This window comes from Homalodisca vitripennis, chromosome 2 (genome assembly GCF_021130785.1).
Source record: "Homalodisca vitripennis isolate AUS2020 chromosome 2, UT_GWSS_2.1, whole genome shotgun sequence".
Lineage (NCBI taxonomy): Eukaryota > Metazoa > Arthropoda > Insecta > Hemiptera > Cicadellidae > Homalodisca > Homalodisca vitripennis.
This window is the reverse complement of record NC_060208.1, coordinates 152,673,321-152,683,921: the sequence shown is the minus strand read 5'-3', so window position 1 is coordinate 152,683,921 and position 10,601 is coordinate 152,673,321. Positions and strand designations below refer to the sequence as shown.

Sequence of the window (10,601 nt, the reverse complement as noted above, 5' to 3'; positions counted from 1 at the left end):
TTTAATAACTCGGTCTGTGCTTAAAATGATCTCGTTTTACACTTGTCCACTTCCTGGAATGATGGCTGCTGTCTAATTGTGGACACTCTTATATCGCTATGAAACTTAAAATAACGTATACTGCCCTTAAATCTAATATCAGTCGTGTTCACACTTCCTCACAGGTGGAAACGAGAACTTGCCGCCTAACTCTTCCTGAGGAGCAGTCAACAGCTCAGATACGTAATCGCGAGCTGCAAATTGATCTAGTGGAATATTTACAAAATAATTGTTTTAAGATTAAAGTGAACAAGGGTGTTGACATTTTATTTTTCAATACCTAGGTCTTTAACTCTGTTCCTCAGAGACCTCATGGACTGTTGCTTGGACAGGCTTTTATGATAAAACTTAACTTTGGGATTTCTGATATGGTGTTGCGTATGATTCCTGAGTAGTTTGTATGAGTATGAAGCTCAATCATGTATACACTTTTATACCTTTTGGTGTTTCGTAAAGCCGAGTTTCTGCAGATCCTTATGAAATCATTGATCCTAAATGGAGGAGAATTTGAGATTCTTTTTGTGACAATCGAGATATGTAATTCGTCTTAAGTTATCATAAAATCAAAAAATTTGGTAAGCATAGTAAAAAAATTAGCTTGGAATGAGTTTTTATACATATAGAGTGATGTTACATCATTTATGTAACAGTTATACATTTTAAATGTAAATTGTAAAGACGGTTTTCATGCGCTAATATTGCGCCCATAAGATTGAATAAGAAGGAATGATTACATACTGTATCTGATTAAAAGATGTTTAAAAATCTTACAAAAAGTCAAATTAAGGAAGTCAGTGAAGTGAAGTTCTGAAGTAAACTTTCGTCATACTTTTCATACTGTTATCATTTTTAGTTCATTTGTAATTAATATTTGTGAAGTGAAATGAGTAAGTTATCTCAAATAATTTTTGGTTTGTCAAGCCTTATGTTTTTAATGCTCCTATTTATGAGTAACCTATAGGTATATTATATGGCTTGATGGGCATATATTTGTTAAATGTTTATTATTATGTATATCTGAAATTTGTCTGAATTTTAGGCTCCAAGATGTCATTTACCAAATTGATTCTCTAGTTAGCCTAGTCTGTAATTCCTCATTCTTATATTTATATTACACACAGTGGTACTAGTTAACAATGCCTAATTTGCATGTTTTGTTGATTTCTTTAGTGGAAAGTATTTCAGAAATGACTAAGATAGCAATAATAATTCAATTAAACATGGGAAAAGGTGTAAAAACTGCCTGTGTTCTGCGTCACCACTCGGGGCTTGCTTAACTGCATAAGTCACTTTTACTCGGATTTAAATGGCAGTATTTGACCTTTGGCTGTTTTAATGATGAAATGAAATTCTCAAATAATTTACAAAGCTTAGTAGCTTCAAGGTTGGAACTTTTATCATCGATTGGTTATTCAACATTATTGTTCCAAAGTAATTGAAACAAAGTTAAATCATGTGTATGGTATTTAAGTAATGGCTGCTGGAAACGGGAAATACTGTATATTTATTTTATTTATTTATGGTAAATACCATTATACAATAGTTAATGATGTACTAGATGGCAACAGTAAAATCTTATAAAATGTAAGGAAAATGTTCAGTTGAAACAAGTAACAATTATAATCATACGTCAAGAATGAGTAACAATAATCATAAATCAGGCAGTTATGAAAACTTAACAAATAAATAACGTCAACAAATTTTAATTAAAAAATATGCTTGAGGGACTTTACAATGTTGAGAAAGAAATCATGTGTTTGATTTATATTGTTTCCGGTTCTATAGAGCCTTGGGATGTGACTATTAATTTGATGTTGAGCTGCAGACATGAAAGAAGAGGTCATTTGAGCGGGTGGATGTTGGCACTCTGAAATCAACTTTAGCCAGGTCATTGCCGATGTAACTAACTTACTACACAATGTAACACAGACTGATAAATTAATAAATTTATAAACAGGTTAATTCAAATGTGACTATACAATACAATTATTAGGTAAACTACAAAGTCCTTATCTATTATTTGTTATTAGGCTATACATATATTATAAATATAAAAAGTTAAAGATAACCTTAACAAGCACTCACGTGACCTGAGCCTGAATTTGGATACTATCTTCAAGGATATTTTTCTTATTTCACCAGAAGTGCGGGGTGGCACTAAAGAAGGCGCAAGAATATAAACTCGTTAACATATTTTGAGCTTTGTATCCAAAAAATGCATTAGTATTTTAATACATTGATAGGATACACTATAGCAAAACAGTGATACTGATACTTGGATAAAAAATAGTTCTGAAGATTTTTTACTATGCTATGTGCTGCAAATAGAGAAATATTAATTTGGTTGCTTATTTGGCTTAGGTATTGCAGCATTTTGCAGCCACGACTGGATAAGGATTGAGTTTTATATCTGCGTGATACAGTGGGTTACTCTAGTGGCCTGATGAGTTGAACGGCAAAGCAGTGAAGGCCACCGATGTGGCTCACCGAGCGGAGGGATAGGACGTGGTCATAATTCAACGATGACCTGATGTAGAGAACAGTCATAGTCACTGTTGTGGCAAGGCTATTTGAGAAAGACATCATATAAATTTAATGGTGATCCTAATAGGTTAAAGAGAGAAAACTGTTGGGTCATTCCATGTCAAATCACCCAGTAAATAATTAATTTGACACCCACCTCTTTAGATTTTTATGAAACTTGGCACAATTGTTGCATTTGCTATCCTATTGATAAATACCAAATTTTATTTCTCTATCTCTTGTAGTTTTTTTTTTACAAATTTTTTAATTTTCTTTAATTTAACGCGATTTTAGGCCTTGGATTTCGCGTCGGTAATTCTAAGCAATATATGGGTCAACCTCGATTTTTCTCATATTACAATATAATGTTCCAATAGTCAATTAGAAAAGGAAATGACTAGAATTTCTTGCCGGAAAGCAGTTATAGGGAGCAGGCAACTCATATTACATTATAATGTTCCAATAGTCAATTAGAAAAGGAAATGACTAGAATTTCTTGCTGGAAAGCAGTTATAGGGAGCAGGCAACCGCGAGAATTACCTATTAGTGATCAGGGGCACTGACGTGATCTGGGCTACTACTCGAGTTAATTTTTTTCTAAAAGAGCAAGCAGCGCGAAGCGCTGCGCAGCGGGCAAGCATCGTGCGTGATCTTCGTCTATACTGAATTGATTCAGGCCAAAGGAATGACACAGATTACTTTACCAGATTTTTACGGAGATTTTGTATTGGGCGGATTATATTGGTTTACTTTGCTTTCCAGCATGTAATTATGTGTTTAAAATTGTTTTACATACATTACCTACATTATATTGTAATATGTAATAACAATTTATCAAAAATTTTTAATAAAAAAAAGGATCACGCACGATGCCTGCCCGCTGCGCAGCGCTTCGCGCTGCTTGCTCTTTTAGAAAAAAAATTAACTCGAGTAGTTCCAAATTTGAAGCTCAGATCACGTCAGTGCCCCTGATCACTAATAGGTAACTCTAAGCAATATATGACCGTCTGGCAGTTGCCTGCTCCCTATAACTGCTTTCCGGCAAGAAATTCTAGTCATTTCCTTCTCTAATTGACTATTGGAACAATATATTGTAATATGAGAAAAATCGAGGTTGACCCATATATTGCTTAGAATTACCTTCGCGTCTTGCAATGTAACTTGTAGCTTAAAAAATTAATATCATGAAAACTATTTGAGATATCACCATGAAACTTTGCATAATATTTAATTAATATATTTAAAATAAAGAAAAAATACATTCACTAACCTATCTCAACTCCAAAAAATAATAAAAATATTATAGTCAGAATTTTTTTTTATTTGAAAACCGTTGTCGGGATTTACTAAAATTGCAATATCTCAGGTCTCAGACCTGGTAGAGTGTTCATATTTTTTTTACATACTCCTAGATACATAGGCTAACAGATAAACAAAAAAGATGTATGGCTTTTTCACATGTTTAGTTAATATTCCAAAAAGTAGAATATTATTAAGAAATTATAAATTTGCGGTTTACTTACATTTAATAAATGTTAAATAAAATAAAAACTGAAGTCTAAGAATCAATATGTTTTATAGCAATTATTAGTTCTGCTTGTTATATTTTTTCCACTTCATCCAACACTCTTCTGTTTTTCTGATACACTCTTTTTTGAAGTAGTACATTCTGCCAGTGCTATTTGATTGCGGTACATCAACTGTACTGATAATGTGATCCAATGGTATTATGCACAAGTCTTCTCTTTGAGGCCAGTAAAAGCTGGCAGCAGATCCTGGAGGGTGAAGAAAAAGAATTTCAGCATCTTTTTCTTCATGAAACACAGTTTTAACGAGTCCAAAGTACCACTTTCCATCGTAGTTTGCAGCCACATAATTGTTTAAAGATGGTTGAATATAGACCCAATCCGTAGCAGAATCAAAAGAAAACATTAGAGTAGGATTAGGACTATCAGTAGTCCTCCTTATTTCAATTTCATTTGTGTTAATGGTTTGAAATAATGGAAACTTCTAGTACCGGGAATAGTCTTGGTGGTTAAAAATCGTGACACTAACTCCAATCTGAAAGCTTCAGCATTTTTTGTGTCAATAAAGTGAAAGTTTATTTTTTCAATGTTGACTTTACAGAAGTCATAAACTGCAGTTGCTGCCTTGATTTGATTTTCATCTGAAAGTTGAAGGCTGGCTTTTCTCAAAATTCTCTTAACAGTTCCTCCCAAGCCATCACATATTGATTTCCCGTGGCTTGTTGCAAAGAATGAATGTTCGGCTTTCATTCCAAAGTCTTCATGATGGTTTGTTAGGTTTCTGAAACTATTTCTATTTTTATATTGACCATGACAGCCGTCAGTGAAATAATGAACTTGGTTTATTTCGGGATGATTTTCTTTCAGCCATTTCGAAATTTCTTTTTGTACGTAATTCACAAAACAAGTGTCATGTTGTAAATCATCACTTATGAAACAATGGTTGGAAATTAAAACTTTATCATCCTTTTTCAAGTAGAGACCAACTGGATGAATTGTGCATCCACCTCTGTTCCAGTGATAACTTTGGATTTCATTTTGAATGGTGTAAGAATAATTTTCACTGAAATCCATTACTACAATTGCTGTATTCAAAGGCAGATCTTCTTTCAGTTTTTTGAAAGTTTTAGACTGTGATTTTGTAATATATGAATGTGGGATTAGGTTTTCTACAGATTTGCTTAGTAAAGAAAGTCTTCAACACTGATTGATTGCTTAACCATTTCTGTCCTGTCAGTATTAACCCATTGGCTTATAATTATTTCTTCTTTTAAATCATAATCTTCGCTCAATTTTGCAGTTAAGTATTCAATCAGGGCATCATCAGACGGACAGTTGTCACAATGGCGTAGCATACACTCACTGTTTTCAACATTACAAACCAACATCTTGATTAAATCTTTGTAACTTTCTTCAATTTTTGCAGCATCTAGTAACAATTTCACATTCTGGTGTATGCTGCATACACATACTGTATGGGTACCTGCTGACCCAGCAAGGACACACCACTTTGGTCTTAAACTGCAAAATTTCGAGAATCCTATTTTCAAGTCGGGGCATTCCCGTTTAAAACATGAGTAAAGCTCTCTCAAATTACTGAGAATAAGTCTTTTTTGCATATAAATATTTTTTTAATGCTCACTTTATCTTTTGCTCCGGGTAAAACTCTTGAATTCTCAACACTTTGGTAAAAGTCTGTCACAAGTTTAACTGTGTTTACGGAGAGTGTGTTACCTTTTTTAGGGTCAGGTATAGCTAGGATACCTTTCTCTCATTTAAGTTTTCTTGCTTGTTTTACCATATATTAGGTCACCTGAAATTCTGTAGCAACTTTTTTTTGGCTCCAAGATTCTGGCACCAAAGTCATTTTTAAACACTTCATAGTTGATGCAAACATAATCAGTAGTAAATAATTTACAATTTATCTTCATAAAGGTTTTGTAAATACTTTTAAATTGAAAGTGACTTGAGTACTAAGTTTAATTGAGTATTTTTATTCTGATAACAACTTAATACAAGAAAAGTTAAAATTAAACTTTAATTTACTGGTACTTTGGGATTATACCGACCACACCCAGACATGAATCGTTATTTCACATTTCGTTTCTACTGATTACTAGATTAGCGTAGAACAATATTTCGTCAATATAAAACAGGAATTGTCTTATCGCAAACACCTCCCCATCCTCAGACAGAGGTCAAAGTCGAGCGTCTAGTAGATAACGTGATTGCAGAGTCTCGCCGCCCGTTCAGCTGGTGCATCGCTTTGTTGTACTTCCGTGTTTTACCTCTACATTTCTCCAAACACAAAAATTCAACAAAAACAAACATTTACCAAACTAAACTTTTTATTAAAAAAACACTCAAAACTTGTTTTTATTCTTGATCACATTCCGCCACCCAAAATGCGAGTGCCTCCGGCCACCAGCGCGGGCTTCGGCAGCACCTTCGGTGCTGCCCCGCGCTGATGTCGACGAAAGAAAACATCCCTCGAGATAGTACCTATCAGTAAAATATCAAATTCTAGAGGGGCTAATCAGAAATATAAATTGAATTGTAATGGAAAGGCAATGATGTACCGTGCAAATCACGTGATGCCGCGCGGCCTGCCGTAATCAGGATTCTCGAGAAAGATAAGATAACAGCGACAACAATACCGATCACAATACCTGGAAATGCTTGTAAGTTTGTAATTTTGTAATTGAAGAGTTGTTTTTTCGTTCTATCATGTTTGTTTCTATAAATTTCTATTTTTGTGTTCTTCATACTGGTGTGGTCGGTATAATCCCAAAGTACCAATTTACTTTCAAACCAAATGTTTTAAATTGCGTATTCTTTTAGTTGGTCTGTAATTTTGTTACTCATAAATAATGTTAAATATCAGTCAAACATGTGAAAAAGCCATACATCTTTTTTGTTTATCTGTTAGTCTATGTATCTAGGAGTATGTAAAAAAAATATGAACACTCTGCCAGGTCTGAGACCTGAGATATTGTAATTTTAGTAAATCCCGAAATCGGTTTTCAAATAAAAAAAAATTCTGATTATAATATTTTTATTATTTTTTGGAGTTGAGATAGGTTAGTGAATGTATTTTTTCTTTATTTTAAATATCTTAATTAAATATTATGCAAAGTTTCATGGTGATATCTCAAATAGTTTTCATGATATTAATTTTGTAAGCTACAAGTTACATTGCAAGACGCGAAATCCGAGGCCTAAAATCACGTTAAATTAAGAAAATTAAACAATTTGTAGAAAAAAAAACTATAAGAGATAGATAAATAAAATTTGGTATTTATCAATAGGATAGCAAATACAACAATTGTGCCATGTTTCATCAAAATCTAAAGAGGTGGGTGTCATGACCTGGTTGACTTGACATGGAATGACCCTTTTTGAAATTTCCTCAGACCCATACTTAAAGTTATTTTTGTGTAAAACTATGTTTTTCTAATTTAGAAAGAAGGCTGCAGTATAATAAGCAACCTCCACGACAATCGAAACACTGATATTCATGAGCCCTCGATATAACTACTGAAACCAAATATTGTTATAGGTATTTAAAATTACAGTAGGCCTATAGTTGGACTGCTCTTATTTCTTAAAAATAATAATTTCATTATGAATAAAAAACTATCTAGGCTATGTATATTTATAAAATGTAACAAACTAGACAATGTAAGAATGGAAACAGAGCAAGATCCAGTCCCTGCCAGATGCTAGAGATCAGCAGGCCTCACATTATTCTCCTGGCAGATAAAACAATGTGGATCAGCCTTGCATTCCTTCTTTAAGTGACCTATACCTCCAAACTGCAGATACACACCATCTTTTCTTTGGTCAGGGTCTTTACAAGTAGCATGATAGTGACTAACCCAAAAACACTGGAAACAGCGAACAACTGTCACACGGGATCAGTACGCCCAACCAACCCTGATAAGACCAGTGTCCACAAGACAGGTGGCAGCGCACTCACAAAGTTCAACTATTGCAAGCTGTTTCTCCCACGAGTTCAGTCTAGATAAGCTTGTGAAGGAAACAGGATTCTTCCCAACATTTGCTATCATTTATTGATACAATACAATCAGTAACACTATGTTTTGAGATCTGCAGTCTGATCTCTTCTTTAGGTAAATGTTTAAACTAATGGATGACTACAATTTAGGTTAAAGTAAACAAAACATACCAGAGCGTTGTGACTTTCATAAATCAGGAACCACAACAGTCATGTTGTGCATCTATCCCATGCACACTAACTCTAAAACGTGCACTTAATAAAAACTGATCTCTAATAGTTTCCATAGTATGCTCGGATCTTTCCAAGCAACCTGAGCGAAAGTCTTTCCTTCTAGAGGCTTGATCAGAAGCACCTTAGCCACCCTTCTTCCTTTCTTATTGATGGTTGGTTGTGGATTTGATGCCATTCCTGCTGCTGCTCTATCAGCCACAAAGAGTTTTTTTGGCCTTCTGCTGGCTCTGCTGGAGGGAGAGAGGCAGGCAGAGAAGAAATACTCTTTGATGCGACCAATTAAAAGCTGTTTGTTTAGCTAATATTTTCAGAAAATTTCTCCATAATTGATACAGTGTTTGCTTTGTAAATTTCTTTTCCATTGGTGCAGTTGAGAAATGCTGTTAGCAACACTTTGTGTAGTTTTAGCCGAATTATATGCACTTAATTTTACCAACACTGATTTAGTGGAGTTGTAATTTAAAATAATTTGAGTAGTTTGTCGAATTCATATTGTTCATCATACTCAAAATCAACTGATTTTGGATGCATAGTCAAAAGAGCCAGTACAATTTCATTTCTTTTATGTTTAGGTTTGTGAGACACTAAAGTAAGATTTTGTTTATATACAAAAGTAGTAGAATCAACAGGTTGATTTTTTGATCTTTTTCATAAATTCAACAAATTCTCTCCCCTTTTTGGTTAGTTCTACCTATGTTGATTTATAATTACGTAGTAAGAAGGTAAGTGAAGTGAAGTATACCAATTATCATACATGACGTTATGTCCACTATTCTAAATGATTCTCACGTTAATTGTGTAATACTTTTTGCATCAGTAAGGGAAATAATTGTTAAGCCGTATATAGCTGGTTTGGCAGAGAATCTTGCCTTTTACTGTAAGCACTTTTTGTTAATACTTTTGTCCAGACCTTGTACTGTACTGACTCCTTATTCCACTGTATTTGATAAAATGCTGGGTGGTGTCCCATGAGAACGGACAGAATAACTAAAAAACTTAAAGAGACTGGCTCTCTCCTTAAAGATATTTCTGCCACTACACATGGGAAGAGTTTAGATGAAATAACATGTTCAGCTGCACACCAACATTGTAATTTATGAAAATGTAAAATGTCATTGTTTTAAAAATTAATTTAGTTCATAACACACTTGCTTTTCAGAAAAATGTAATAAGAAAGAACAAATTTATTCAATTAAGCTCCAAACAAAATCAGGATTTGGAAGAAAACATTTTTTAATAAATTTAAATTGTTTCAGATAGCGATAGAACTAGGTTCTTCCTTATGGCAGTACAATATTTAAAAAATGTAACACTAATAATTAAAAAGTGATAAAATCCACTCATATTTTTATATACATTATACATTATTTCAACTATAATAATTCAACAAATTTATCGTTGTAATATGATTATTTTCAAAATAACAAATACAAGACAGTAACAATGAATAAATTGTTAAACACAATTAGTTAACAATATTTGGAAGGAAATAATTTAGTATAAAGCATAAATGATAATCAATAAACAAGTAGATGAATGAAATAAAATCATTAATCAACTAATTTAAGTATTTAAAAACTGTAATAAATGTTGCTGTTATAGCAATAAATTATTGAGATTTTATAAATGTGAAAATGAAAAAAATTGACATATATACACATTATTAAATTGTATTTATAATTAACAGACAACAATGAAACCTCAGAGAAAAGGGAAGCACAAAAAAATTGGCAGGAGACACCACTATAAACTTTGTTTTTCTAAAGAAGAAACTTTTCCTGACGGAGCTGGGTCTCGGCGACCTCTTTCATACACTAAACATTTAACTTCAAACGTCTACTAAATTAAAATGTACACCTATAATACCTCGGAAATAATTTTTTACTTATTGGCTAGTATTCACCCATGTATTCGAGTAAAAGTAAAATATTTTGTGTGTTATTGTGGAGTATGATAACTAATAATATGGAGAAAAACATTATTTTCTGTTTAAAATTTAAGCTTTCTCTACTTTAATTCTTCATTATTCCAAAAGTTATGACAGTAAATAAAATTTGTATACAGCATTTGGTGTACGGCTCTTAAAGAACAACATACTAAAAATTGAGATTTCTAAGTTAATAATTAAAGGCGTAATTAATTTTTTTGTAAACACTTATAAAATCGGTTATCATTTTGAGATTTTGAAAATACTTATATATTATTAACTTAGAACTCTCAATTTTTAGTGTGTTGTTCTTTAAGAGAAGAACAACAAATGC

General features: G+C 32.8%; 1 protein-coding gene across 1 annotated transcript in view; it reads left to right on the top strand.

Annotated features, from left to right (window-relative positions):
- Positions 1–769: 769 nt before the first annotated feature.
- LOC124354919 (S phase cyclin A-associated protein in the endoplasmic reticulum) overlaps positions 770–10,601 on the top strand; it is a 117,397-nt gene continuing 107,565 nt past the window's right edge. The window contains exon 1 of the mRNA XM_046805727.1: positions 770–926. The gene's annotated coding sequence lies outside the window, so the exon portion shown is untranslated. The remainder of the gene's footprint in view (positions 927–10,601) is intronic.